Source organism: Pleurodeles waltl, unplaced genomic scaffold (genome assembly GCF_031143425.1).
Source record: "Pleurodeles waltl isolate 20211129_DDA unplaced genomic scaffold, aPleWal1.hap1.20221129 scaffold_58, whole genome shotgun sequence".
Classification (NCBI taxonomy): Eukaryota; Metazoa; Chordata; class Amphibia; order Caudata; family Salamandridae; genus Pleurodeles; species Pleurodeles waltl.
The window spans coordinates 1,056,032-1,083,490 of NW_027150290.1; positions in this window are offsets into that span (position 1 = coordinate 1,056,032).

The window sequence follows — 27,459 nt, forward strand, 5'->3', positions numbered from 1 at the left end:
GCAGTGAGTGCAGGTGGGTCTGGGGTGGGCAGTGAGTGCCGGTGGGTCTGGAGTGGGCAGTGAGTGCAGGTGGGTCTGGAGTGGGCAGTGAGTCTGTAGTGGGCAGTGAGTGCAGGTGGGGCAGTGAGTGGAGGTGGGTCTGGAGTGGGCAGTGAGTGCAGGTGGGTCTGGAGTGGGCAGTGAATCAGGAGCGGGCAGTGAGTTCAGGTGGGTCTGGAGTGGACAGTGAGTGCAGGTGTCTGGAGTGGGCAGTGAGTGCAGGTGGGTGTAGGTGGGTCTGGAGTGGGCAGTGAGTCTGGAGTGGGCAGTGAGTCAAGAGCGGGCAGTGAGTTCAGGTGGGTCTGGAGTGGGCAGTGAGTGCAGATGGGTCTGGAGTGGGCAGTGAGTGCCGGTGGGTCTGGAGTGGGCAGTGAGTGCAGGTGAGGCAGTGAGTGCAGGTGGGGCAGTGAGTGCTGGTGGGTCTGGAGTGGGCAGTGAGTGCAGGTGGGTCTGGAGTGGGGCAATGAGTGCAGGTGGGGCAGTGAGTGCCAGTGGGTCTGGAGTGGGCAGTGAGTCTGGAGTGGGCAGTGAGTGCAGGTGGGGCAGTGAGTGCCGATGGGTCTGCAGTGGGCAGTGAGTGCAGGTGGGTCTGGAGTGGGCAGTGAGTGCATGTGGGGCAGTGAGCTCATGTGAGTCTGGAGTGGGCAGTGAGTGCCGGTGGGTATGGAGTGGGCACTGAGTGCAGGTGGGTCTTGAGTGGGCAGTGGGTCTGCAGTGGGCAGTGAGTGTAGGTGAGTCTGGAGTGGGCAGTGAGTGCAGGTGGGTCTGGAGTGGGCAGTGAGTGTCGCTGGGTCTGGAGTGGGCAGTGAGTGCAGGTGCGGCAGTGAGTGCAGGTGTGTCTGGAGTGGGCAGTGAGTGCCGGTGGGTCTGGAGAGGGCAGTGAGTGCCGGTGGGACTGTGAGTGCAGGTGGGTCTGGAGTGGGCAGTGAGTGCAGGTGGGTATGGAGTGGGCAGTGAGTGCCGGTGGGTCTGGAGTGGGCAGTGAGTGCAGGTGGGGCAGTGAGTGCCGGTGGGTCTGGAGTGGGCAGTGAGTGCCGGTGGGGCAGTGAGTGCAGGTGGGTCTGGAGGGGGCAGTGAGTGCAGGTGGGTATGGAGTGGGCAGTGAGTGCCGGTGGGTCTGGAGTGGGCAGTGAGTGCAGGTGGGGCAGTGAGTGCCGGTGGGTCTGGAGTGGGCAGTGAGTGCAGGTGGGGCAGTGAGTGCCGGTGGGCCTGGAGTGGGCAGTGAGTGCTGGTGGGTCTGGAGTGGGCAGTGAGTGCAGGTGGGTCAGTGAGTGGAGATCGGTCTGGAGTGGGCAGTGAGTTCAGGTGGGTCTGGAGTGGGCAGTGAGTGCAGGTGGGGCAGTGAGTGCATGTGGGGCAGTGAGCTCAGGTGGGTCTGGAGTGGGCAGTGAGTGCCGGTAGGTCAGTAAGTGCAGGTGGGTCTGGAGTGGGCAGTGAGTGCAGGTGGGTGTGGAGTGAGCAGTGAGTCTGGAGTGGGCAGTGAATGCCGGTGGGGCAGTGAATTCCGGTGGGTCTGGAGTGGGCAGTGAGTGCCAGTGGGTCTGGAGTGGGCAGTGAGTCCAGGTGGAGCAGTGAGTGCAGGTGAGTCTAGAGAGGGCAGTGAGTCTGGAGTGGGCAGTGAGTGCAGGTGGGGCAGTGAGTGCAGGTGGGCCTGGAGTGGGCAGTGAGTGCCGGTGGGTCTGTTGTGGGCAGTCAGTGCAGGTGGGGCAGTGAGTGCCGGTGGGTCTGGAGTAGGTAGTGAGTGCAGGTGGGTCTGGAGTGGGCCGTGAGGTCAGGTGGGTCTGGAGTGGGCAGTGAGTGCAGGTGGGACTGGAGAGGGCAGTAAGTGGAGGTGGGTCTGGAGTGGGCAGTGAGTGCCGGTGGGTCTGGAGTGAGCAATGGGTCTGGAGTGGGCAGTGAGTGCAGGTGGGGCAGTGAGTGCAGGTGGGGCAGTGAGCTCAGGTGGGTCTGGAGTGGGTAGTGAGTGCTGGTGGGTCTGGAGTGGGCAGTGATTGCCGGTGGGTCTGGAGTGGGCAGTGGGTCTGGGGTGGGCAGTGAGTGCAGGTGGGTCTGGAGTGGGCAGTGAGTGCAGGTGGGTCTGGGGTGGGCAGTGAGTGCCGGTGGGTCTGGGGCGGGCAGTGAGTGCAGGTGGGTCTGGAGTGGGCAGTGAGTCTGTAGTGGGCAGTGAGTGCAGGTGGGGCAGTGAGTGGAGGTGGGTCTGGAGTGGGCAGTGAGTGCAGGTGTGTCTGGAGTGGGCAGTAAGTCTGGAGCGGGCAGTGAGTTGAGGTGGGTCTGGAGTGGTCAGTCAGTGCAGGTGTCTGGAGTGGGCAGTGAGTGCAGGTGGGTGTAGGTGGGTCTGGAGTGGGCAGTGAGTCTGGAGCGGGCAGTGAGTTCAGGTGGGTCTGGAGTGGGCAGTGAGTGCAGATGGATCTGGAGTGGGCAGTGAGTGCCGGTGGGTCTGGAGTGGGCAGTGAGTGCATGTGGGGCAGTGAGTGCTGGTGGGTCTGGAGTGGGCAGTGAGTGCAAGTGGGTCTGGAGTGGGGCAATGAGTGCAGGTAGGGCAGTGAAAGCAGGTGAGTCTGATGTGGGCAGTGAGTGCCGGTGGGGCACTGAGTGCAGGTGGGGCAGTGAGTGACAGTGGGTCTGGAGTGGGCAGTGAGTCTGGAGTGGGCAGTGAGTGCAGGTGGGGCAGTGAGTGCCGATGGGTCTGCAGTAGGCAGCGAGTGCAGGTGGGTCTGGAGTGGGCAGTGAGTGCATGTGGGGCAGTGAGCTCATGTGAGTCTGGAGTGGGCAGTAAGTGCCTGTGGGTATGGAGTGGGCACTGAGTGCAGGTGGGTCTGGAGTGGGCAGTGGGTCTGCAGTGGGCAGTGAGTGTAGGTGAGTCTGTAGTGGGCAGTGAGTGTCGGTGGGTCTGGAGTGGGCAGTGAGTGCAGGTGGGGCAGTGAGTGCAGGTGTGTCTGGAGTGGGCAGTGAGTGCCGATGGGTCTGGAGTGGGCAGTGAGTGCAGGTGGGGCAGTGAGTGCAGGTGGGTCTGGAGTGGGCAGTGAGTGCCGGTGGGTATGGAGTGGGCAGTGAGTGCAGGTGGGTCTGGAGTGGGCAGTGAGTGCAGGTGGGTGTGGAGTGCGAAGTGAGTGCCAGTGGGTCTGGAGGGAGCAGTGAGTGGAGGTGGGTCTGGAGTGGGCAGTGAGTGCAGGTGGGGCAGTGAGTGGCGGTGGGTCTCGAGTGGGCAGTGAGTGTGGGTGGGGCGGTGAGTGCCGGTGGGTCTGGAGTGGGCATTGAGTGCAGGTGGGGCAGTGAGTGACGGTGGGCCTGGAGTGGGCAGTGAGTGCCGGTGGGTCTGGAGTGGGCAGTGAGTGCAGGTGGGTCAGTGAGTGGAGATGGGTCTGGAGTGGGCAGTGAGTTCAGGTGGGTCTGGAGTGGGCAGTGAATGCTGGTGGGTCTGGAGTGGGCAGTGAGTGCAGGTGGGTCTGGAATGGGCAGTAAGTGCAGGTGGGGCAGTGAGTGCAGGTGAGTCTGGAGTGGGCAGTGAGTGCAGGTGGGTTTGCAGTGGGCAGTGAGGTCAGGTAGGTCTGGAGTGGGCAGTGAGTGCAGGTGGGTCTAGAGTGGGCAGTGGGTGCAGGTGGGTCTGGAGTGGGCAGTGAGTGCAGGTGGGGCAGTGAATGCAGGTGGGGCAGTGAGTGCATGTGGGGCAGTGAGCTCAGGTGGGTCTGGAGTGGGCAGTGAGTGCCGGTAGGTCAGTAAGTGCAGGTGGGTCTGGAGTGGGCAGTGAGTGCAGGTGGGTGTGGAGTGAGCAGTGAGTCTGGAGTGGGCAGTGAGTGCAGGTGGGGCAGTGAGTTCCGGTTTGTCTGGAGTGGGCAGTGAGTGCCAGTGGGTCTGGAGTGGGCAGTGAGTCCAGGTGGAGCAGTGAGTGCAGGTGAGTCTAGAGAGGGCAGTGAGTCTGGAGTGGGCAGTGAGTGCAGGTGGGGAAGTGAGTGCAGGTGGGCCTGGAGTGGGCAGTGAGTGCCGGTGGGTCTGGTGTGGGCAGTCAGTGCAGGTGGGGCAGAGAGTGCCGGTGGGTCTGGAGTAGGTAGTGTGTGCAGGTGGGTCTGGAGTGGGCCGTGAGGTCAGGTGGGTCTGGAGTGGGCAGTGAGGGCAGGTGGGACTGGAGAGGGCAGTAAGTGGAGGTGGGTCTGGAGTGGGCAGTGAGTGCCGGTGGGTCTGGAGTGGGCAATGGGTCTGGAGTGGGCAGTGAGTGCAGGTGGGGCAGTGAGTGCAGGTGGGGCAGTGAGCTCAGGTGGCTCTGGAGTGGGTAGTGAGTGCTGGTGGGTCTGGAGTGGGCAGTGATTGCCGGTGGGTCTGGAGTGGGCAGTGGGTCTGGGGTGGGCAGTGAGTGCAGGTGGGTCTGGAGTGGGCAGTGAGTGCAGGTGGGTCTGGGGTGGGCAGTGAGTGCCGGTGGGTCTGGAGTGGGCAGTGAGTGCAGGTGGGTCTGGAGTGGGCAGTGAGTCTGTAGTGGGCAGTGAGTGCAGGTGTGGCAGTGAGTGGAGGTGGGTCTGGAGTGGGCAGTGAGTGCAGGTGTGTCTGGAGTGGGCCGTAAGTCTGGAGCGGGCAGTGAGTTCAGGTGGGTCTGGAGTGGGCAGTGAGTGCAGGTGTCTGGAGTGGGCAGTGAGTGCAGGTGGGTGTAGGTGGGTCTGGAGTGGGCAGTGAGTCTGGAGCAGGCAGTGAGTTCAGGTGGGTCTGGAGTGGGCAGTGAGTGCCGATGGATCTGGAGTGGGCAGTGAGTGCCGGTGGGTCTGGAGTGGGCAGTGAGTGCTGGTGGGGCAGTGAGTGCATGTGGGGCAGTGAGTGCTGGTGGGTCTGGAGTGGGCAGTGAGTGCAGGTGGGTCTGGAGTGGGGCAATGAGTGCAGGTAGGGGAGTGAAAGCAGGTGAGTCTGGTGTGGGCAGTGAGTGCCGGTGGGGCACTGAGTGCAGGTGGGGTAGTGAGTGCCAGTGGGTCTGGAGTGGGCAGTGAGTCTGGAGTGGGCAGTGAGTGCAGGTGGGGCAGTGAGTGCCGATGGGTCTGCAGTAGGCAGTGAGTGCAGGTGGGTCTGGAGAGGGCAGTGAGTGCATGTGGGGCAGTGAGCTCATGTGAGTCTGGAGTGGGCAGTGAGTGTCGGTGGGTATGGAGTGGGCACTGAGTGCAGGTGGGTCTGGAGTGGGCAGTGGGTCTGCAGTGGGCAGTGAGTGTAGGTGAGTCTGTAGTGGGCAGTGAGTGTCGGTGGGTCTGGAGTGGGCAGTGAGTGCAGGTGGGGCAGTGAGTGCAGGTGTGTCTGGAGTGGGCAGTGAGTGCCGGTGGGTCTGGAGTGGGCAGTGAGTGCCGGTGGGTATGGAGTGGGCAGTGAGTGCAGGTGGGTCTGGAGTGGGCAGTGAGTGCAGGTGGGTGTGGAGTGGGAAGTGAGTGCCAGTGGGTCTGGAGGGAGCAGTGAGTGCAGGTGGGTCTGGAGTGGGCAGTGAGTGCAGATGGGGCAGTGAGTGGCGGTGAGTCTCGAGTGGGCAGTGAGTGTGGGTGGGGCGGTGAGTGCCGGTGGGTCTGGAGTGGGCAGTGAGTGCAGGTGGGGCAGTGAGATCAGGTGAGTCTGGAGTGGGCAGTGAGTGCAGGTGGGTCTGGAGTGGGCAGTGGTTCTGCAGTGGGCAGTAAGTGCTGGTGAGTCTGGCGTGGGTGGGTGAGTTCAGGTGGGTCTGGAGTGGGCAGTGAGTCTGGAGTGGGCAGTGAGTGTAGGTGGGGCAGTGCGTGCCGGTGGATCTGGAGTGGGCAGTGAGTGCCAATGGGTCTGCAGTGGGCAGTGAGTCCAGGTGGGGCAGTGAGTTCAGGTGGGTCTGGAGTGGGCAGTGAGTGCAGGTGTCTGGAGTGGGCAATGAGTGCAGGTGGGTGTAGGTGGGTCTGGAGTGGGCAGTGAGTCTGGAGCGGGCAGTGAGTTCAGGTGGGTCTGGAGTGGGCAGTGAGTGCAGATGGATCTGGAGTGGGCAGTGAGTGCCGGTGGGTCTGGAGTGGGCAGTGAGTGCAGGTGGGGCAGTGAGTGCATGTGGGGCAGTGAGTGCTGGTGGGTCTGGAGTGGGCAGTGAGTGCAGGTGGGTCTGGAGTGGGGCAATGAGTGTAGGTAGGGGAGTGAAAGCAGGTGAGTCTGGGGTGGACAGTGAGTGCCGGTGGGGCACTGAGTGCAGGTGGGGCAGTGAGTGCCAGTGGGTCTGGAGTGGGCAGTGAGTCTGGAGTGGGCAGTGAGTGCAGGTGGGGCAGTGAGTGCCGATGGGTCTGCAGTAGGCAGTGAGTGCAGGTGGGTCTGGAGTGGGCAGTGAGTGCATGTGGGGCAGTGAGCTCATGTGAGTCTGGAGTGGGCAGTGAGTGTCGGTGGGTATGGAGTGGGCACTGAGTGCAGGTGGGTCTGGAGTGGGCAGTGGGTCTGCAGTGGGCAGTGAGTGTAGGTGAGTCTGTAGTGGGCAGTGAGTGTCGGTGGGGCAGTGAGTGCAGGTGTGTCTGGAGTGGGCAGTGAGTGCCGGTGGGTCTGGAGTGGGCAGTGAGTGCAGGTGGGTCTGGAGTGGGCAGTGAGTGCCGGTGGGTATGGAGTGGGCAGTGAGTGCAGGTGGGTCTGGAGTGGGCAGTGAGTGCAGGTGGGTGTGGAGTGGGAAGTGAGTGCCAGTGGGTCTGGAGGGAGCAGTGAGTGCAGGTGGGTCTGGAGTGGGCAGTGAGTGCAGATGGGGCAGTGAGTGGTGGTGGGTCTCGAGTGGGCAGTGAGTGTGGGTGGGGCGGTGAGTGCCGGTGGGTCTGGAGTGGGCAGTGAGTGCAGGTGGGGCAGTGAGCTCAGGTGAGTCTGCAGTGGGCAGTAAGTGCAGGTGAGTCTGGCGTGGGTGGGTGAGTTCAGGTGGGTCTGGAGTGGGCAGTGAGTCTGGAGTGGGCAGTGAGTGCAGGTGGGGCAGTGAGTGCCGGTGGGTCTGGAGTGGGCAGTGAGTGCCAATGGGTCTGGAGTGGGCAGTGAGTCCAGGTGGGGCAGTGAGTGCAGGTGAGTCTAGAGAGGGCAGTGAGTCTGGAGTGGGCAGTGAGTGCAGGTGGGGCAGTGAGTGGCGGTGGGTCTCGAGTGGGCAGTGAGTGTGGGTGGGGCGGTGAGTGCCGGTGGGTCTGGAGTGGGCAGTGAGTGCAGGTGGGGCAGTGAGCTCAGGTGAGTCTGGAGTGGGCAGTGGGTCTGCAGTGGGCAGTAAGTGCAGGTGAGTCTGGCGTGGGTGGGTGAGTTCATGTGGGTCTGGAGTGGGCAGTGAGTCTGGAGTGGGCAGTGAGTGCAGGTGGGTCTGGAGTGGGCAGTGGGTCTGCAGTGGGCAGTGACTGCAGGTGAGTCTGGAGTGGGCAGTGAGTGCAGTTGGGTCTGGAGTGGGCAGTGAGTGCAGGTGGGTCTGGATTAGGCAGTGAGTGCAGGTGTGTCTGGAGTGGGCACTGAGTGCCGGTGGGTCTGGAGTGGGCAGTGAGTGCAGGTGGGGCAGTGAGTGCAGGTGGGTCTGGGGTGGGCAGTTAGTGCAGGTATGTCTGGAGTGGGTAGTGATTGCCAGTGGGTCTGGAGTGGGCAGTGAGTGCAGGTGGGGCAGTGAGTGGAGGTGGGCCTGGAGTGGGCAGTGAGTGTCGGTGGGTCTGGAGTGGGCAGTGAGTGCAAGTGGTTCAGTGAGTGCCGGCGGGTCTGGAGTAGGTAGTGAGTGCGGGTGAGTCTGGAGAGGGCCGTGAGGTCAGGTGAGTCTGGAGTGGGCAGTGAATGCAGGTGGGACTGGAGTGGGCAGTAAGTGGAGGTGGGTCTGGAGTGGGCAGTGAGTGACGGTGGGTCTGGAGTGGGCAGTGGGTCTGCAGTGGGCAGTGACTGCAGCTGAGTCTGGAGTGGGCAGTGAGTGCAGTTGGGTCTGGAGTGGGCAGTGAGTGCAGGTGGGTCTGGATTAGGCAGTGAGTGCAGGTGTGTCTGGAGTGGGCACTGAGTGCCGGTGGGTCTGGAGTGGGCAGTGAGTGCAGGTGGGGCAGTGAGTGCAGGTGGGTCTGGGGTGGGCAGTTAGTGCAGGTATGTCTGGAGTGAGTAGTGATTGCCAGTGGGTCTGGAGTGGGCAGTGAGTGCAGGTGGGGCAGTGAGTGGAGGTGGGCCTGGAGTGGGCAGTGAGTGTCGGTGGGTCTGGAGTGGGCAGTGAGTGCAAGTGGTTCAGTGAGTGCCGGCGGGTCTGGAGTAGGTAGTGAGTGCGGGTGGGTCTGGAGAGGGCCGTGAGGTCAGGTGAGTCTGGAGTGGGCAGTGAATGCAGGTGGGACTGGAGTGGGCAGTAAGTGGAGGTGGGTCTGGAGTGGGCAGTGAGTGACGGTGGGTCTGGAGTGGGCAGTGAGTGCCGGTGGGTGTGGAGTGGGCAGTGGGTCTGGAGTGGGCAATGAGTCTGGAGCGGGCAGTGAGTGGAGGTGGGTCTGGAGTGGGCAGTGAGTGCAGGTGGCTCTGGAGTGGGCAGTGAGTGCAGGTGGGTCTGCAATGGGCAGTGAGTGCAGGTGGGTCTGGAGTGGGCATTGAGTGCAGCTGGGGCAGTGAGTGGAGGTGGGGCAGTGACTGAAGGTGGTTCTGGAGTGGGCAGTGAGTGGAGGTGGGTCTGTCGTGGGCAGTGAGTACAGGTGGGTCTGGAGTGGGCAGTGGGTGCAGGTGGGTCATTGAGTGCAGGTGGGTGTGGAGTAGGCAGTGAGTGCAGGTGGGTCTGAAGTGGGCAGTGAGTGCAGGTGGGGCAGTGAGTTCCGGTGGGTCTGGAGTGGGCAGTGAGTGCCGGTGGGTCTGCAGTGGGCAGTGAGTGCAGGTGGGGCAGTGAGTGCAGGTGGGTCTGGAGTGGGCAGTGAGTGCCGGTGGGTCTGCAGTGGGCAGTGAGTGCAGGTGGGTCTGGAGTGGGCAGTGAGTGCAGGTGGGGCCGTGAGTGCAGGTGGGTCTGGATTGGGCAGAGAGTCCAGGTGGGGCAGTGAGTGCCGGTGGGTCTGCAGTGGGCAGTGAGTGCAGGTGGGTCTGGAGTGGGCAGTGAGTGCAGGTGGGACAGTGAGTGCAGGTGGGTCTGGATTGGGCAATGAGTGCCGACGGGTCTGGAGTGGGCAGTGGGTCTGGAGTGGGCAGTGAGTCTGGAGCGGGCAGTGAGTGGAGGTGGGTCTGGAGTGGGCAGTAAGTGCTGGTGGGTCTGGAGTGGGTAGTGAGTGCAGGTGGGGCAGTGAGTGCCGGTGGGTCTGGAGTGGGCAGTGTGTGCAGGAGGGGCAGTGAGTGCAGGTGGGGCAGTGAGTGCAGGTGGGCCTGGAGTGGGCAGTGAGTGCAGGTGGGTCTGGAGTGGGCAGTGAGTGCAGGTGGGGCAGTGAGTGGAGGTGGGTCTGGAGTGGGCAGTGAGTGCAGGTGGGTCTGGAGTGGGCAGTGAGTCTGGAGCAGGCAGTGAGTTCAGGTGGGTCTGGAGTGGGCAGTGAGTGCAGGTGTCTGGAGTGGGCAGTGGGTGCAGGTGAGTCTGCAGTGGGCAATGAGTGCAGGTGTGTCTGGAGTGGGCCGTAAGTCTGGAGCGGGCAGTGAGTTCAGGTGGGTCTGGAGTGGGCAGTGAGTGCAGGTGTCTGGAGTGGGCAGTGAGTGCAGGGGGGTGTAGGTGGGTCTGGAGTGGGCAGTGAGTCTGGAGCGGGCAGTGAGTTCAGGTGGGTCTGGAGTGGGCAGTGAGTGCAGATGGATCTGGAGTGGGCAGTGAGTGCCGGTGGGTCTGGAGTGGGCAGTGAGTGCAGGTGGGGCAGTGAGTGCATGTGGGGCAGTGAGTGCTGGTGGGGCAGTGAAAGCAGGTGAGTCTGGTGTGGGCAGTGAGTGCAGGTAGGGCAGTGAAAGCAGGTGAGTCTGGTGTGAGCAGTGAGTGCCTGTGGGGCACTGAGTGCAGGTGGGGCAGTGAGTGCCAGTGGGTCTGCAGTAGGCAGTGAGTGCAGGTGGGTCTGGAGTGGGCAGTGAGTGCATGTGGGGCAGTGAGCTCATGTGAGTCTGGAGTGGGCAGTGAGTGCCGGTGGGTATGGAGTGGGCACTGAGTGCAGGTGGGTCTGGAGTGGGCAGTGGGTCTGCAGTGGGCAGTGAGTGTAGGTGAGTCTGTAGTGGGCAGTGAGTGTCGGTGGGTCTGGAGTGGGCAGTGAGTGCAGGTGGGGCAGTGAGTGCAGGTGTGTCTGGAGTGGGCAGTGAGTGCCGGTGGGTCTGGAGTGGGCAGTGAGTGCAGGTGGGGCAGTGAGTGCAGGTGGGTCTGGAGTGGGCAGTGAGTGCCGGTGGGTATGGAGTGGGCAGTGAGTGCAGGTGGGTCTGGAGTGGGCAGTGAGTGCAGGTGGGTGTGGAGTGGGAAGTGAGTGCCAGTGGGTCTGGAGGGAGCAGTGAGTGCAGGTGGGTCTGGAGTGGGCAGTGAGTTCAGGTGGGGCAGTGAGTGGCGGTGGGTCTCGAGTGGGCAGTGAGTGCAGGTGGGGCAGTAAGCTCAGGTGAGTCTGGAGTGGGCAGTGAGTGCAGGTGGGTCTGGAGTGGGCAGTGGTTCTGCAGTGGGCAGTAAGTGCAGGTGAGTCTGGAGTGGGTGGGTGAGTTCAGGTGGGTCTGGAGTGGGCAGTGAGTCTGGAGTGGGCAGTGAGTGCAGGTGGGGCAGTGAGTGCTGGTGGGTCTGGAGTGGGCAGTGAGTGCCAATGGGTCTGGAGTGGGCAGTCAGTCCAGGTGTGGCAGTGAGTGCAGGTGAGTCTAGAGAGGGCAGTGAGTCTGGAGTGGGCAGTGAGTGCAGGTGGGGCAGAGAGTGGCGGTGGGTCTCGAGTGGGCAGTGAGTGTGGGTGAGGCGGTGAGTGCCGGTGGGTCTGGAGTGGGCAGTGAGTGCAGGTGGGGCAGTGAGCTCAGGTGAGTTTGGAGTGGGCAGTGAGTGCAGTGGGTCTGGAGTGGGCAGTGGGTCTGCAGTGGGCAGTAAGTGCAGGTGAGTCTGGAGTGGGTGGGTGAGTTCAGGTGGGTCTGGAGTGGGCAGTGAGTCTGGAGTGGGCAGTGAGTGCAGGTGAGTCTGGAGTGGGCAGTGAGTGCAGTTGGGTCTGGAGTGGGCAGTGAGTGCAGGTGGGTCTGGATTAGGCAGTGAGTGCAGGTGTGTCTGGAGTGGGCACTGAGTGTCGGTGGGTCTGGAGTGGGCAGTGAGTGCAGGTGGGGCAGTGAGTGCAGGTGGGTCTGGGGTGGGCAGTTAGTGCAGGTATGTCTGGAGTGGGCAGTGATTGCCAGTGGGTCTGGAGTGGGCAGTGAGTGGAGGTGGGTCTGGAGTGGGCAGTGAGTGACGGTGGGTCTGGAGTGGGCAGTGAGTGCCGGTGGGTGTGGAGTGGGCAGTGGGTCTGGAGTGGGCAATGAGTCTGGAGGGGGCAGTGAGTGCAGGTGGGTCTGCAATGGGCAGTGAGTGCAGGTGGGTCTGGAGTGGGCATTGAGTGCAGGTGGGGCAGTGAGTGGAGGTGGGGCAGTGACTGCAGGTGGTTCTGGAGTGGGCGGTGAGTGGAGGTGGGTCTGTAGTGGGCAGTGAGTACAGGTGGGTCTGGAGTGGGCAGTGGGTGCAGGTGGGTCATTGAGTGCAGGTGGGTCTGGAGTAGGCAGTGAGTGCAGGTGGGTCTGGAGTGGGCAGTGAGTGCAGGTGGGGCAGTGAGTGCTGGTGGGTCTGGAGTGGTCAGTGAGTGCAGGAGGGGCAGTGAGTGCAGGTGGGGCAGTGAGTGCAGGTGGGTCTGGAGAGGGCAGTGAGTGCCGGTGGGTCTGGAGTGGGCAGTGAGTGCAGGTGGGTCTGGAGTGGGCAGTGAGTCAGGAGTGGGCAGTGAGTGCAGGCGGGGCAGTGAGTGGAGGTGGGTCTGGAGGGGGCAGTGAGTCAGGAGTGGGCAGTGAGTGCAGGCGGGGCAGTGAGTGGAGGTGGGTCTGGAGGGGGCAGTGAGTGCCGGTGGGTCTCGAGTTGGCAGTGAGTGCAGGTGGGGCAGTGAGTGCAGGTGAGTCTGGACTGGGCAGTGAATCTGGAGTGGGCAGTGAGTGCAGGTGGGTTTGGAGTGAGCAGTGAGTGCCAGTGGGTCTGGAGTGGGCAGTGAGTCTGGAGTGGGCAGTGAGTGCAGGTGGGTCTGGAGTGGGCAGTGGGTCTGCAGTGGGCAGTGAGTGCAGGTGTGTCTGGAGTGGGCAGTGAGTGCCGGTGGCTCTGGAGTGGGCAGTGACTGCAGGTGGGTCTGGAGTGGGCAGGGAGTGCAGGTGGGTCTGCAAAGGGCAGTGAGTGCAGGTGGGTCTGGAGTGGGCAGTGAGTGCAGGTGGGTCTGGAGTCGGCAGTGAGTGCAGGTGGGGCAGTGAGTGCCAGTGGGTCTGTAGTGGGCAGTGAGTGCAGGTGGGTCTGGAGTGGGCAGTGAGTGCAGGTGGGTCAGTGAGTGCAGGTGGGTCTGCAGTGGGCAGTAAGTGTCGGTGGGTCTGCAGTGCGCTGTGAGTGCAGGTGGGTCTGGAGTGGGCAGTGAGTCTAGAGTGGACAGTGAGTGCCGGTGGGTCTGCAGTGGGCAGTGAGTGCAGGTGGGTCTGGAGTGGGCAGTGAGTCTGGAGTGGGCAGTGAGTACAGGTGGGTCTGGAGTGGGCAGTGAGTGCAGGTGGGGCAGTGAGTGCAGGTGGGTCTGGAGTGGGCAGTGAGTGCCTGTGGGTCTGGAGTGGGCAGTGGGTCTGGAGTGGACAGTGAGTCTGAACAGGCAGTGAGTGGAGGTGGGTGTGGAGTGGGCAGTGAGTGCAGGTGGAACAGTGAGTGCCAGTGGGTCTGGAATGAGCAGTGAGTGCAGGAGGGACAGTGAGTGCAGGTGGGGCAGTGAGTGCAGGTGGGTCTGGAATGGGCAGTGAGTGCTGGTGGGTCTCGAGTGGGCAGTGAGTGCCGGTGGGTCTGGAGTGGGCAGTGAGTGCAGGTGGGTCTGGATTGGGCAGTGGGCATTGAGTGCAGGTGGGGCAGTGAGTGGAGGTGGGTCTGGAGTGGGCAGTGAGTGCAGGTGGGTCTGGAGTGGGCAGTGAGTCTGGAGCGGGCAGTGAGTTCAGGTGGGTCTGGAGTGGGCAGTGAGTGCAGGTGTCTGCAGTGGGCAGTGAGTGCAGGTGAGTCTGCAGTGGGCAGTGAGTGCAGGTGAGTCTAGAGTGGGCAGTGGGTGCAAGTGGGTCTGGAGTGGGCAGTGAGTCTGGAGTGGGCAGTGAGTGCTGGTGGGTCTGGAGTGGGAAGTGAGTTCAGGTGGGGCAGTTAGTGCAGGTGTGTTTGGAGTGGGCAGTGATTGCCGGTGGGTCTGGAGTGGGCAGTGAGTGCCGGTGGGGCAGTGAGTGCCGGTGGGTCTGGAGTGGGCAGTGAGTGCAGGTGGGTCAGTGAGTGCCGGTGGCCCTGGAGTGGGCAGTGAGTGCAGGTGGGTCAGTGAGTGGAGATGGGTCTGGAGTGGGCAGTGAGTTCAGGTGGGTCTGGAGTGGGCAGTGAATGCTGGTGGGTCTGCAGTGGGCAGTGAGTGCAGCTGGGTCTGGAATGGGCAGTAAGTGCAGGTGGGGCAGTGAGTGCTGGTGAGTCTGGATTGGGCAGTGAGTGCAGGTGGGTTTGCAGTGGGCAGTGAGTGCCGGTGGGTATGGAGTGGGCACTGAGTGCAGGTGGGTCTGGAGTGGGCAGTTGGTCTGCAGTGGGCAATGAGTGTAGGTGAGTCTGGAGTGGGCAGTGAGTGCAGGTGGGTCTGGAGTGGGCAGTGAGTGTCACTGGGTCTGGAGTGGGCAGTGAGTGCAGTTGCGGCAGTGAGTGCAGGTGTGTCTGGAGTGGGCAGTGAGTGCCGGTGGGTCTGGAGAGGGCAGTGAGTGCCGGTAGGGCAGTGAGTGCAGGTGGGTCTGGAGTGGGCAGTGAGTGCAGGTGGGTATGGAGTGGGCAGTGAGTGCCGGTGGGTATGGAGTGGGCAGTGAGTGCCGGTGGGTCTGGAGTGGGCAGTGAGTGCAGGTGGGGCAGTGAGTGCCGGTGGGCCTGGAGTGGGCAGTGAGTGCCGGTGGGTCTGGAGTGGGCAGTGAGTGCAGGTGGGTCAGTGAGTGGAGATGGGTCTCGAGTGGGCAGTGAGTTCAGGTGGGTCTGGAGTGGGCAGTGAATGCTGGTGGGTCTGGACTGGGCAGTGAGTGCAGGTGGGTCTGGAATGGGAAGTAAGTGCAGGTGGGGCAGTGAGTGCAGGTGAGTCTGGAGTGGGCAGTGAGTGCAGGTGGGTTTGCAGTGGGCAGTGAGGTCAGGTAGGTCTAGAGTGGGCAGTGAGTGCAGGTGGGTCTAGAGTGGGCAGTGAGTGCAGGTGGGTCTGGAGTGGGCAGTGAGTGCAGGTGGGGCAGTGAATGCAGGTGGGGCAGTGAGTGCATGTGGGGCAGTGAGCTCAGGTGGGTCTGGAGTGGGCAGTGAGTGCCGGTAGGTCAGTAAGTGCAGGTGGGTCTGGAGTGGGCAGTGAGTGCAGGTGGGTGTGGAGTGAGCAGTGAGTCTGGAGTGGGCAGTGAGTGCAGGTGGGGCAGTGAGTGCCGGTGGGTCTGGAGTGGGCAGTGAGTGCCGGTGGGTCTGGAGTGGGCAGTGAGTGCCAGTGGGTCTGGAGTGGGCAGTGAGTCCAGGTGGAGCAGTGAGTGCAGGTGAGTCTAGAGAGGGCAGTGAGTCTGGAGTGGGCAGTGAGTGCAGGTGGGGCAGTGAGTGCAGGTGGGCCTGGAGTGGGCAGTGAGTGCCGGTGGGTCTGGTGTGGGCAGTCAGTGCAGGTGGGGCAGTGAGTGCCGGTGGGTCTGGAGTAGGTAGTGAGTGCAGGTGGGTCTGGAGTGGGCCGTGAGGTCAGGTTGGTCTGGAGTGGGCAGTGAGTGCAGGTGGGACTGGAGAGGGCAGTAAGTGGAGGTGGGTCTGGAGTGGGCAGTGAGTGCCGGTGGGTCTGGAGTGGGCAATGGGTCTGGAGTGGGCAGTGAGTGCAGGTGGGGCAGTGAGTGCAGGTGGGGCAGTGAGCTCAGGTGGGTCTGGAGTCGATAGTGAGTGCTGGTGGGTCTGGAGTGGGCAGTGAGTGCAGGTGGGTCTTGAGTGGGCAGTGAGTGGAGGTGGGTCTGGAGAGGGAAGTGAGTGCAGGTGGGTCTGGAGTGGGCAGTGAGTGCAGGTGGGGCAGTGAGTGCAGGTGGGTCTGGAGTAGGCAGTGAGTGCAGGTGGTTCTGGAGTCGGCAGTGAGTGCAGGTGGGGCAGTGAGTGCCGGTGGGTGTGGAGTGGGCAGTGAGTGCCGGTGGGTCTGGAGTGGGCAGTGAGTGCAGGTGGGGCAGTGAGTGCAGGTGGGTCTGGAGTGGCAGTGAGTCTGGAGTGGGCAGTGAGTGCCCCTGGGTCTGCAGTGGTCAGTGAGTGCAGGTGGGTCTGGAGTGGGCAGTGAGTCTGGAGTGGGCAGTTAGTGCAGGTGGGTCTGGAGTGGGCAGTCAGTGCCGGTGGGTCTGCAGTGAATGGAGGTGGGTCTGGAGTGGGCAGTGAGTGCAGGTGGGGCAGTGAGTGCAGGTGGGTCTGGAGTGGGCAGTGAGTGCCAGTGGGTCTGGAGTGGGCAGTGGGTCTGGAGTGGGCAGTGAGTCTGGAGCGGGCAGTGAGTGGAGGTGGGTCTGGAGTGGGCAGTGAGTGCAGGTGGGGCAGTGAGTGCTGGTGGGTCTGGAGTGGGCAGTGAGTGCAGGAGGGGCAGTGAGTGCAGGTGGGGCAGTGAGTGCAGGTGGGTCTGGAGTGGGCAGTGAGTGCCGGTGGGTCTGGAGTGGGCAGTGAGTGCAGTTGGGTCTGGAGTGGGCAGTGAGTCAGGAGTGGGCAGTGAGTGCAGGAGGGGCAGTGAGTGGAGGTGGGTCTGGAGTGGGCAGTGAGTGCCGGTGGGTCTCGAGTTGGCAGTGAGTGCAGGTGGGGCAGTGAATGCAGGTGAGTCTGGAGTGGGCAGTGAATCTGGAGTGGGCAGTGAGTGCAGGTGGGTCTGGAGTGGGCAGTGAGTGCCAGTGGGTCTGGAGTGGGCAGTGAGTCTGGAGTGGGCAGTGAGTGCAGGTGGGTCTGGAGTGGGCAGTGGGTCTGCAGTGGGCAGTGAGTGCAGGTGTGTCTGAAGTGGGCAGTGAGTGCCGGTGGCTCTGGAGTGGGCAGTGACTGCAGGTGGGTCTGGAGTGGGCAGTGAGTGCAGGTGGGTCTGCAAAGGGCAGTGAGTGCAGGTGGGTCTGGAGTGGGCAGTGAGTGCAGGTGGGTCTGGAGTCGGCAGTGAGTGCAGGTGGGGCAGTGAGTGCCAGTGGGTCTGTAGTGGGCAGTGAGTGCAGGTGGGTCTGGAGTGGGCAGTGAGTGCAGGTGGGGCAGTGAGTGCAGGTGGGTCTGCAGTGGGCAGTAAGTGTCGGTGGGTCTGCAGTGCGCTGTGAGTGCAGGTGGGTCTGGAGTGGGCAGTGAGTCTGGAGTGGACAGTGAGTGCCGGTGGGTCTGCAGTGGGCAGTGAGTGCAGGTGAGTCTGGAGTGGGCAGTGAGTCTGGAGTGGGCAGTGAGTGCAGGTGGGTCTGGAGTGGGCAGTGAGTGCAGGTGGGGCAGTGAGTGCAGGTGGGTCTGGAGTGGGCAGTGAGGGCCTGTGGGTCTGGAGTGGGCAGTGGGTCTGGAGTGGACAGTGAGTCTGGAGCGGGCAGTGAGTTGAGGTGGGTCTGGAGTGGGCAGTGAGTGCAGGTGGAGCAGTCAGTGCCAGTGGGTCTGGAATGAGCAGTGAGTGCAGGAGGGACAGTGAGTGCAGGTGGGGCAGTGAGTGCAGGTGGGTCTGGAATGGGCAGTGAGTGCTGGTGGGTCTGGAGTGGGCAGTGAGTGCCGGTGGGTCTGGAGTGGGCAGTGAGTGCAGGTGGGTCTGGAGTGGGCAGTGGGCAGTGAGTGCAGGTGGGGCAGTGAGTGGAGGTGGGTCTGGAGTGGGCAGTGAGTGCAGGTGGGTCTGGAGTGGGCAGTGAGTCTGGAGCGGGCAGTGAGTTCAGGTGGGTCTGGAGTGGGCAGTGGGTGCAGGTGTCTGGAGTGGGCAGGGAGTGCAGGTGAGTCTGCAGTGGGCAGTGAGTGCAGGTGAGTCTAGAGTGGGCAGTGGGTGCAAGTGGGTCTGGAGTGGGCAGAGAGTCTGGAGTGGGCAGTGAGTGCTGGTGGGTCTGGAGTGGGCAGTGAGTTCAGGTGGGGCAGTTAGTGCAGGTGTGTTTGGAGTGGGCAGAGAGTGCCGTGGGTCTGGAGTGGGCAGTGAGTGCCGGTGGGGCAGTGAGTGCCGGTGGGTCTGGAGTGGGCAGTGAGTGCATGTGGGTCAGTGAGTGCCGGTGGCCCTGGAGTGGGCAGTGAGTGCCGGTGGGTCTGGAGTGGGTAGTGAGTGCAGGTGGGTCAGTGAGTGGAGATGGGTCTGGAGTGGGCAGTGAGTTCAGGAGGGTCTGGAGTGGGCAGTGAATGCTGGTGGGTCTGCAGTGAGTGCAGGTGGGTCTGGAATGGGCAGTAAGTGCAGGTGGGTCAGTGAGTGCAGGTGAGTCTGGATTGGGCAGTGAGTGCAGGTGGGTTTGCAGTGGGCAGTGAGGTCAGGTAGGTCTGGAGTGGGCAGTGAGTTCAGGTGGGACTGGAGCGGGCAGTGAGTGCAGGTGGGTCTGGAGTGGACAGTGAGTGCAGGTGTGTCTGGAGTGGGCAGTGAGTGCAGGTGGGGCAGTGAATGCAGGTGGGGCAGTGAGTGCAGGTGGGGCAGTGAGCTCAGGTGGGTCTGGAGTGGGCAGTGAGTGCCGGTAGGTCAGTAAGTGCAGGTGGATCTGGAGTGGGCAGTGAGTGCAGGTGGGTGTGGAGTGAGCAGTGAGTCTGGAGTGGGCAGTGAGTGCAGGTGGGGCAGTGAGTGCCGGTGTGTCTGGAGTGGGCAGTGAGTGCCAGTGGGTCTGGAGTGGGCAGTCAGTGCAGGTGGGGCAGTGAGTGCAGGTGAGTCTAGAGAGGGCAGTGAGTCTGGAGTGGGCAGTGAGTGCAGGTGGGGCAGTGAGTGCAGGTGGGCCTGGAGTAGGCAGTGAGTGCCGGTGGGTCTGGAGTGGGCGGTCAGTGCAGGTGGGGCAGTGAGTGCCGGTGGGACTGGAGTAGGTAGTGAGTGCATGTGGATCTGGAGTGGGCCGTGAGGTCAGGTGGGTCTGAAGTGGGCAGTGAGTGCAGGTGGGTCTTTAGAGGGCAGTAAGTGGGGGCGGGTCTGGAGTGGGCAGTGAGTGCCGGTGGGTCTGGAGTGGGCAATGGGTCTGGAGTGGGCAGTGAGTGCAGGTGGGACTGGAGTGGGCAGTGAGTGCAGGTGGGTCAGAGTGGGCAGTGAGTGCAGGTGGGGCAGTGAGTGCAGGTAGGGCAGTGAGCTCAGGTGGGTCTGGAGTGGGTAGTGAGTGCTGGTGGGTCTGGAGTGGGCAGTGAGTGCCAGTGGGTCTGGAGTGGGCAGTGGGTCTGGGGTGGGCAGTGAGTGCAGGTGGGTCTGGAGTGGGCAGTGAGTGCAGGTGGGTCTGGGGTGGGCAGTGAGTGCCGGTGGGTCTGGAGTGGGCAGTGAGTGCAGGTGGGTCTGGAGTGGGCAGTGAGTCTGTAGTGGGCAGTGAGTGCAGGTGGGGCTGTGAGTGGAGGTGGGTCTGGAGTGGGCATTGAGTGCAGGTAGGTCTGGAGTGTGCAGTGAGTCAGGAGCGGGCAGTGAGTTCAGGTGGGTTTGGAGTGGGCAGTGAGTGCAGGTGTCTGGAGTGGGCAGTGAGTGCAGGTGGGTGTAGGTGGGTCTGGAGTGGGCAGTGAGTCTGGAGTGGGCAGTGAGTCTGGAGCGGGCAGTGAGTTCAGGTGGGTCTGGAGTGGGCAGTATGTGCAGATGGGTCTGGAGTGGGCAGTGAGTGCCGGTGGGTCTGGAGTGGGCAGTGAGTGCAGGTGGGGCAGTGAGTGCATGTGGGGCAGTGAGTGCTGGTGGGGCAGTGAAAGCAGGTGAGTCTGGTGTGGGCAGAGAGTGCAGGTAGGGCAGTGAAAGCAGGTGAGTCTGGTGTGGACAGTGAGTGCCGGTGGGGCACTGAGTGCAGGTGGGGCAGTGAGTGCCAGTGGGTCTGGAGTGGGCAGTGAGTCTGGAGTGGGCAGTGAGTGCAGGTGGGGCAGTGAGTGCCGATGGGTCTGCAGTGGGCAGTGAGTGCAGGTGGGTCTGGAGTGGGCAGTGAGTGCATGTGGGGCAGTGAGCTCATGTGAGTCTGGAGTGGGCAGTGAGTGCCGGTGGGTATGGAGTGGGCAGTGAGTGCAGGTGGGTCTGCAGTGGGCAGTGGGTCTGCAGTGGGCAGTGAGTGTAGGTGAGTCTGGAGTGGGCAGTGAGTGCAGGTGGGTCTGGGGTGGGCAGTGAGTGTCGGTGGGTCTGGAGTGGGCAGTGAGTGCAGGTGCGGCAGTGAGTGCAGGTGTGTCTGGAGTGGGCAGTGAGTGCCGGTGGGGCAGTGAGTGCAGGTGGGTCTGGAGTGGGCAGTGAGTGCAGGTGGGTATGGAGTGGGCAGTGAGTGCCGGAGGGTCTGGAGTGGGCAGTGAGTGCAGGTGGGGCAGTGAGTGGAGGTGGGTCTGGAGTGGGCAGTGAGTGCAGGTGTGTCTGGAGTGGGCCGTAAGTCTGGAGCGGGCAGTGAGTTCAGGTGGGTCTGGAGTGGGCAGTGAGTGCAGGTGTCTGGAGTGGGCAGTGAGTTCAGGTGGGTGTAGGTGGGTCTGGAGTGGGCAGTGAGTCTGGAGCGGGCAGTGAGTTCAGGTGGGTCTGGAGTGGGCAGTGAGTGCAGATGGATCTGGAGTGGGCAGTGAGTGCTGGTGGGTCTCGAGTGGGCAGTGAGTGCAGGTGGGGCAGTGAGTGCATGTGGGGCAGTGAGTGCTGGTGGGGCAGTGAAAGCAGGTGAGTCTGGTGTGGGCAGTGAGTGCAGGTAGGGCAGTGAAAGCAGGTGAGTCTGGTGTGGACAGTGAGTGCCGGTGGGGCACTGAGTGCAGGTGGGGCAGTGAGTGCCAGTGGGTCTGGAGTGGGCAGTGAGTCTGGAGTGGGCAGTGAGTGCAGGTGGAGCAGTGAGTGCCGATGGGTCTGCAGTAGGCAGTGAGTGCAGGTGGGTCTGGAGTGGGCAGTGAGTGCATGTGGGGCATTGAGCTCATGTGAGTCTGGAGTGGGCAGTGAGTGCCGGTGGGTATGGAGTGGGCACTGAGTGCAGGTGGGTCTGGAGTGGGCAGTGGGTCTGCAGTGGGCAGTGAGTGTAGGTGAGTCTGTAGTGGGCAGTGAGTGTCGGTGGGTCTGGAGTGGGCAGTGAGTGCAGGTGGGGCAGTGAGTGCAGGTGTGTCTGGAGTGGGCAGTGAGTGCCGGTGGGTCTGGAGTGGGCAGTGAGTGCAGGTGGGGCAGTGAGTGCAGGTGGGTCTGGAGTGGGCAGTGAGTGCCGGTGGGTATGGAGTGGGCAGTGAGTGCAGGTGGGTCTGGAGTGGGCAGTGAGTGCAGGTGGGTGTGGAGTGGGAAGTGAGTGCCAGTGGGTCTGGAGGGAGCAGTGAGTGCAGGTGGGTCTGGAGTGGGCAGTGAGTGCAGGTGGGGCAGTGAGTGGCGGTGGGTCTCGAGTGGGCAGTGAGTGTGGGTGGGCGGTGAGTGCCGGTGTGTCTGGAGTGGGCAGTGAGTGCAGGTGGGGCAGTGAGTGGCGGTGGGTCTCGAGTGGGCAGTGAGTGTGGGTGGGCGGTGAGTGCCAGTGGGTCTGGAGGGAGCAGTGAGTGCAGGTGGGTCTGGAGTAGGCAGTGAGTGCAGGTGGGGCAGTGAGTGGCGGTTGGTCTCGAGTGGGCAGTGAGTGTGGGTGGGCGGTGAGTGCAGGTGGGTCTGGAGTGGGCATTGAGTGCAGGTGGGTCTGGAGTCAGCAGTGAGTGCAGGTGGGGCAGTGAGTGCCAGTGGGTCTGTAGTGGGCAGTGAGTGCAGGTGGGTCTGGAGTGGGCAGTGAGTGCAGGTGGGGCAGTGAGTTCAGGTGGGTCTGCAGTGGGCAGTAAGTGTTGGTGGGTCTGCAGTGCGCTGTGAGTGCAGGTGGGTCTGGAGTGGGCAGTGAGTCAGGAGTGGACAGTGAGTGCCGGTGGGTCTGCAGTGGGCAGTGAGTGCAGGTGGGTCTGGAGTGGGCAGTGAGTCTGGAGTGAGCAGTGAGTGCAGGTGGGTCTGGAGTGGGCAGTGAGTGCAGGTGGGGCAGTGAGTGCAGGTGGGTCTGGAGTGGGCAGTGAGTGCCTGTGGGTCTGGAGTTGGCAGTGGGTCTGGAGTGGACAGTGAGTCTGGAGCGGGCAGTGAGTGGAGGTGGGTCTGGAGTGGGCAGTGAGTGCAGGTGCAGCAGTGAGTGCCAGTGGGTCTGGAATGAGCAGTGAGTGCAAGAGGGACAGTGAGTGCAGGTGGGGCAGTGAGTGCAGGTGGGTCTGGAATGGGCAGTGAGTGCTGGTGGGTCTGGAGTGGGCAGTGAGTGCCGGTGGGTCTGGAGTGGGAAGTGAGTGCAGGTGGGTCTGGAGTGGGCAGTGGGCAGTGAGTGCAGGTGGGGCAGTGAGTGGAGGTGGGTCTGGAGTGGGCAGTGAGTGCAGGTGGGTCTGGAGTGGGCAGTGAGTCTGGAGCGGGCAGTGAGTTCAGGTGGGTCTGGAGTGGGCAGTGAGTGCAGGTGTCTGGAGTGGGCAGTGAGTGCAGGTGAGTCTGCAGTGGGCAGTGAGTGCAGGTGAGTCTAGAGTGGGCAGTGGGTGCAAGTGGGTCTGGAGTGGGCAGTGAGTCTGGAGTGGGCAGTGAGTGCTGGTGGTCTGGAGTGGGCAGTGAGTTCAGGTGGGGCAGTTAGTGCAGGTGTGTTTGGAGTGGGCAGTGAGTGCCGGTGGGTCTGGAGTGGGCAGTGAGTGCCGGTGGGGCAGTGAGTGCCGGTGGGTCTGGAGTGGTCAGTGAGTGCATGTGGGTCAGTGAGTGCCGGTGGCCCTGGAGTGGGCAGTGAGTGCCAGTGGGTCTGGAGTGGGCAGTGAGTGCAGGTGGGTCAGTGAGTGGAGATGGGTCTGGAGTGGGCAGTGAGTTCATGTGGGTCTGGAGTGGGCAGTGAATGCTGGTGGGTCTGCAGAGGGCAGTGAGTGCAGGTGGGTCTGGAATGAGCAGTAAGTGCAGGTGGGGCAGTGAGGGCAGGTGAGTCTGGATTGGGCAGTGAGTGCAGGTGGGTTTGCAGTGGGCAGTGAGGTCAGGTAGGTCTGGAGTGGGCAGTGAGTTCAGGTGGGACTGGAGCGGGCAGTGAGTGCAGGTGGGTCTGGAGTGGACAGTGAGTGCAGGTGTGTCTGGAGTGGGCAGTGACTGCAGGTGGGGCAGTGAATGCAGGTGGGGCAGTGAGTGCAGGTGGGGCAGTGAGCTCAGGTGGGTCTGGAGTGGGCAGTGAGTGCCGGTAGGTCAGTAAGTGCGGGTGGATCTGGAGTGGGCAGTGAGTGCAGGTGGGTGTGGAGTGAGCAGTGAGTCCGGAGTGGTCAGTGAGTGCAGGTGGGGCAGTGAGTGCCGGTGGGTCTGGAGTGGGCAGTGAGTGCCAGTGGGTCTGGAGTGGGCAGTGAGTCTGGAGTGGGCAGTGAGTGCAGGTGGGGTAGTGAGTGCAGGTGGGCCTGGAGTAGGCAGTGAGTGCCGGTGGGTCTGGAGTGGGCAGTCAGTGCAGGTGGGGCAGTGAGTGCCGGTGGGACTGGAGTAGGTAGTGAATGCATGTGGGTCTGGAGTGGGCCGTGAGGTCAGGTGGGTCTGGAGTGGGCAGTGAGTGCAGGTGGGACTGGAGAGGGCAGTAAGTGGGGGCGGGTCTGGAGTGGGCAGTGAGTGCCGGTGGGTCTGGAGTGGGCAGTGAGTGCCGGTGGGTCTGGAGTGGGCAGTGGGTCTGGGGTGGGCAGTGAGTGCAGGTGGTTCTGGAGTGGGCAGTGAGTGCAGGTGGGTCTGGGGTGGGCTGTGATTGCCTGTGGGTCTGGAGTGGGCAGTGAGTGCAGGTGGGTCTGGAGTGGGCAGTGAGTCTGTAGTGGGCAGTGAGTGCAGGCGGGGCAGTGAGTGGAGGTGGGTCTGGAGTGGGCATTGAGTGCAGGTGGGTCTGGAGTGGGCAGTGAGTCAGGAGCGGGCAGTGAGTTCAGGTGGGTCTGGAGTGGGCAGTGAGTGCAGGTGTCTGGAGTGGGCAGTGAGTGCAGGTGGGTGTAGGTGGGTCTGGAGTGGGCAGTGAGTCTGGAGCGGGCAGTGAGTTCAGGTGGGTCTGGAGTGGGCAGGGAGTGCAGATGGGTCTGGAGTGGGCAGTGAGTGCCGGTGGGTCTGGAGTGGTCAGTGAGTGCAGGTGGGGCAGTGAGTGCAGGTGGGGCAGTGAGTGCTGGTGGGTCTGGAGTGGGCAGTGAGTGCCGGTGGGTCTGGAGTGGTCAGTGAGTGCATGTGGGTCAGTGAGTGCCGGTGGCCCTGGAGTGGGCAGTGAGTGCCAGTGGGTCTGGAGTGGGCAGTGAGTGCAGGTGGGTCAGTGAGTGGAGATGGGTCTGGAGTGGGCAGTGAGTTCATGTGGGTCTGGAGTGGGCAGTGAATGCTGGTGGGTCTGCAGAGGGCAGTGAGTGCAGGTGGGTCTGGAATGAGCAGTAAGTGCAGGTGGGGCAGTGAGGGCAGGTGAGTCTGGATTGGGCAGTGAGTGCAGGTGGGTTTGCAGTGGGCAGTGAGGTCAGGTAGGTCTGGAGTGGGCAGTGAGTTCAGGTGGGACTGGAGCGGGCAGTGAGTGCAGGTGGGTCTGGAGTGGACAGTGAGTGCAGGTGTGTCTGGAGTGGGCAGTGAGTCTGGAGTGGGCAGTGAATGCAGGTGGGGCAGTGAGTGCAGGTGGCGCAGTGAGCTCAGGTGGGTCTGGAGTGGGCAGTGAGTGCCGGTAGGTCAGTAAGTGCGGGTGGATCTGGAGTGGGCAGTGAGTGCAGGTGGGTGTGGAGTGAGCAGTGAGTCCGGAGTGGGCAGTGAGTGCAGGTGGGGCAGTGAGTGCCGGTGGGTCTGGAGTGGGCAGTGAGTGCCAGTGGGTCTGGAGTGGGCAGTGAGTCTGGAGTGGGCAGTGAGTGCAGGTGGGGTAGTGAGTGCAGGTGGGCCTGGAGTAGGCAGTGAGTGCCGGTGGGTCTGGAGTGGGCAGTCAGTGCAGGTGGGGCAGTGAGTGCCGGTGGGACTGGAGTAGGTAGTGAGTGCATGTGGGTCTGGAGTGGGCCGTGAGGTCAGGTGGGTCTGGAGTGGGCAGTGAGTGCAGGTGGGACTGGAGAGGGCAGTAAGTGGGGGCGGGTCTGGAGTGGGCAGTGAGTGCCGGTGGGTCTGGAGTGGGCAGTGAGTGCCGGTGGGTCTGGAGTGGGCAGTGGGTCTGGGGTGGGCAGTGAGTGCAGGTGGTTCTGGAGTGGGCAGTGAGTGCAGGTGGGTCTGGGGTGGGCTGTGATTGCCTGTGGGTCTGGAGTGGGCAGTGAGTGCAGGTGGGTCTGGAGTGGGCAGTGAGTCTGTAGTGGGCAGTGAGTGCAGGCGGGGCAGTGAGTGGAGGTGGGTCTGGAGTGGGCATTGAGTGCAGGTGGGTCTGGAGTGGGCAGTGAGTCAGGAGCGGGCAGTGAGTTCAGGTGGGTCTGGAGTGGGCAGTGAGTGCAGGTGTCTGGAGTGGGCAGTGAGTGCAGGTGGGTGTAGGTGGGTCTGGAGTGGGCAGTGAGTCTGGAGCGGGCAGTGAGTTCAGGTGGGTCTGGAGTGGGCAGGGAGTGCAGATGGGTCTGGAGTGGTGCAGTGAGTGCCGGTGGGTCTGGAGTGGTCAGTGAGTGCAGGTGGGGCAGTGAGTGCAGGTGGGGCAGTGAGTGCTGGTGGGTCTGGAGTGGGCAGTGAGTGCAGGTGGGTCTGGACTGGGGCAATGAGTGCAGGTAGGGCAGTGAGTGCAGGTGAGTCTGGTGTGGGCAGTGAGTGCCGGTGGGGCAGTGAGTGCAGGTGGGGCAGTGAGTGCCAGTGGGTCTGGAGTGGGCAGTGAGTCTGGAGTGGCCAGTGAGTGCAGGTGGGGCAGTGAGTGCAGGTGGCCCTGGAGTGGGCAGTGAGTGCCGGTGGGTCTGGGGTGGGCAGTTAGTGCAGGTATGTCTGGAGTGGGCAGTGATTGCCAGTGGGTCTGGAGTGGGCAGTGAGTGGAGGTGGGTCTGGAGTGGGCAGTGAGTGACGGTTTGTCTGGAGTGGGCAGTGAGTGCCGGTGGGTGTGGAGTGGGCAGTGGGTCTGGAGTGGGCAATGAGTCTGGAGGGGGCAGTGAGTGGAGGTGGGTCTGGAGTGGGCAGTGAGTGCAGGTGGCTCTGGAGTGGGCAGTTAGTGCAGGTGGGTCTGCAATGGGCAGTGAGTGCAGGTGGGTCTGGAGTGGGCATTGAGTGCAGGTGGGGCAGTGAGTGGAGGTGGGGCAGTGACTGCAGGTGGTTCTGGAGTGGGCGGTGAGTGGAGGTGGGTCTGTAGTGGGCAGTGAGTACAGGTGGGTCTGGAGTGGGCAGTGGGTGCAGGTGGGTCATTGAGTGCAGGTGGGTCTGGAGTAGGCAGTGAGTGCAGGTGGGTCTGGAGTGGGCAGTGAGTGCAGGTGGGGCAGTGAGTTCCGGTGGGTCTGGAGTGGGCAGTGAGTGCCGGTGGGTCTGCAGTGGGCAGTGGGTGCAGGTGGGGCAGTGAGTGCAGGTGGGTCTGGAGTGGGCAGTGAGTGCCGGTGGGTCTGCAGTGGGCAGTGAGTGCAGGTGGGTCTGGAGTGGGCAGTGAGTGCAGGTGGGGCTGTGAGTGCAGGTGGGTCTGGATTGGGCATTGAGTCTGCAGTGGGCAGTGAGTGCAGGTGGGTCTGGAGTGGGCAGTGAGTGCAGGTGGGGCAGTGAGTGCAGGTGGGACTGGATTGGGCAGTGAGTGCCGACGGGTCTGGAGTGGGCAGTGGGTCTGGAGTGGGCAGTGAGTCTGGAGCGGGCAGTGAGTGGAGGTGGGTCTGGAGTGGGCAGTAAGTGCTGGTGGGTCTGGAGTGGGTAGTGGGTGCAGGTGGGGCAGTGAGTGCCAGTGGGTCTGGAGTGGGCAATGTGTGCAGGAGGGGCAGTGAGTGCAGGTGGGGCAGTGAGTGCAGGTGGGCCTGGAGTGGGCAGTGAGTGCCGGTGGGTCTGGAGTGGGCAGTGAGTGCAGGTGGAGCAGTGAGTGGAGGTGGGTCTGGAGTGGGCAGTGAGTGCAGGTGTGTCTGGAGTGGGCAGTGAGTCTGGAGCGGGCAGTGAGTTCAGGTGGGTCTGGAGTGGGCAGTGAGTGCAGGTGTCTGGAGTGGGCAGTGGGTGCAGGTGAGTCTGCAGTGGGCAATGAGTGCAGGTGGGTCTGGAGTGGGCAGTGAGTGCCGGTGGGTCTGGAGTGGGCAGTGAGTGCAGGTGGGGCAGTTAGTGCAGGTGTGTTTGGAGTGGGCAGTGAGAGCCGGTGGGTCTGGAGTGGGCAGTGAGTGCTGGTAGGGCAGTGAGTGCCGGTGGGTATGGAGTGGGCAGTGAGTGCCGGTGGGTTTGGAGTGGGCAGTGAGTGCAGGTGGGGCAGTGAGTGCAGGTGGGTCTGGATTGGGCAGTGAGTGCCGACGTGTCTGGAGTGGGCAGTGGGTCTGGAGTGGGCAGTGAGTCTGGAGCGGGCAGTGAGTGGAGGTGGGTCTGGAGTGGGCAGTAAGTGCTGGTGGGTGTGGAGTGGGTAGTGAGTGCAGGTGGGGCAGTGAGTGCCGGTGGGTCTGGAGTGGGCAGTGTGTGCAGGAGGGGCAGTGAGTGCAGGTGGGGCATTGAGTGCAGGTGGGCCTGGAGTGGGCAGTGAGTGCCGGTGGGTCTGGAGTGGGCAGTGAGTGCAGGTGGGGCAGTGAGTGGAGGTGGGTCTGGAGTGGGCAGTGAGTGCAGGTGGGTCTGGAGTGGGCAGTGAGTCTGGTGCGGGCAGTGAGTTCAGGTGGGTCTGGAGTGGGCAGTGAGTGCAGGTGTCTGGAGTGGGCAGTGGGTGCAGGTGAGTCTGCAGTGGACAATGAGTGCAGGTGGGTCTGGAGTGGGCAGTGAGTGCCGGTGGGTCTGGAGTGGGCAGTGAGTGCAGGTGGGGCAGTTAGTGCAGGTGTGTTTGGGGTGGGCAGTGAGTGCCGGTGGGTCTGGAGTGGGCAGTGAGTGCTGGTAGGGCAGTGAGTGCCGGTGGGTATGGAGTGGGCAGTGAGTGCCGGTGGGTCTGTAGTGGGCAGTGAGTGCAGGTGGGGCAGTGAGTGCCGGTGGGTCTGTAGTGGGCAGTGAGTGCCGGTGGGTCCGGAGTGGGCAGTGAGTGCATGTGGGTCAGTGTGTGGAGATGGGTCTGGAGTGGGCAGTGAGTTCAGGTGGGTCTGGAGTGGGCAGTGAATGCTGGTGGGTCTTGAGTGGGCAGTGAGTGCAGGTGGGTCTGGAGTGGGCAGTAACTGCAGGTGGGGCACTGAGTGCGGGTGAGTCTGGAGTGCGCAGTGAGTGCAGGTGGGTTTGCAGTGGGCAGTGCAGTCAGGTGGGTCTGGAGTGGGCAGTGAGTTCAGATGGGACTGGAGTGGGCAGTGAGTGCAGGTGTGTCTGGAGTGGGCAG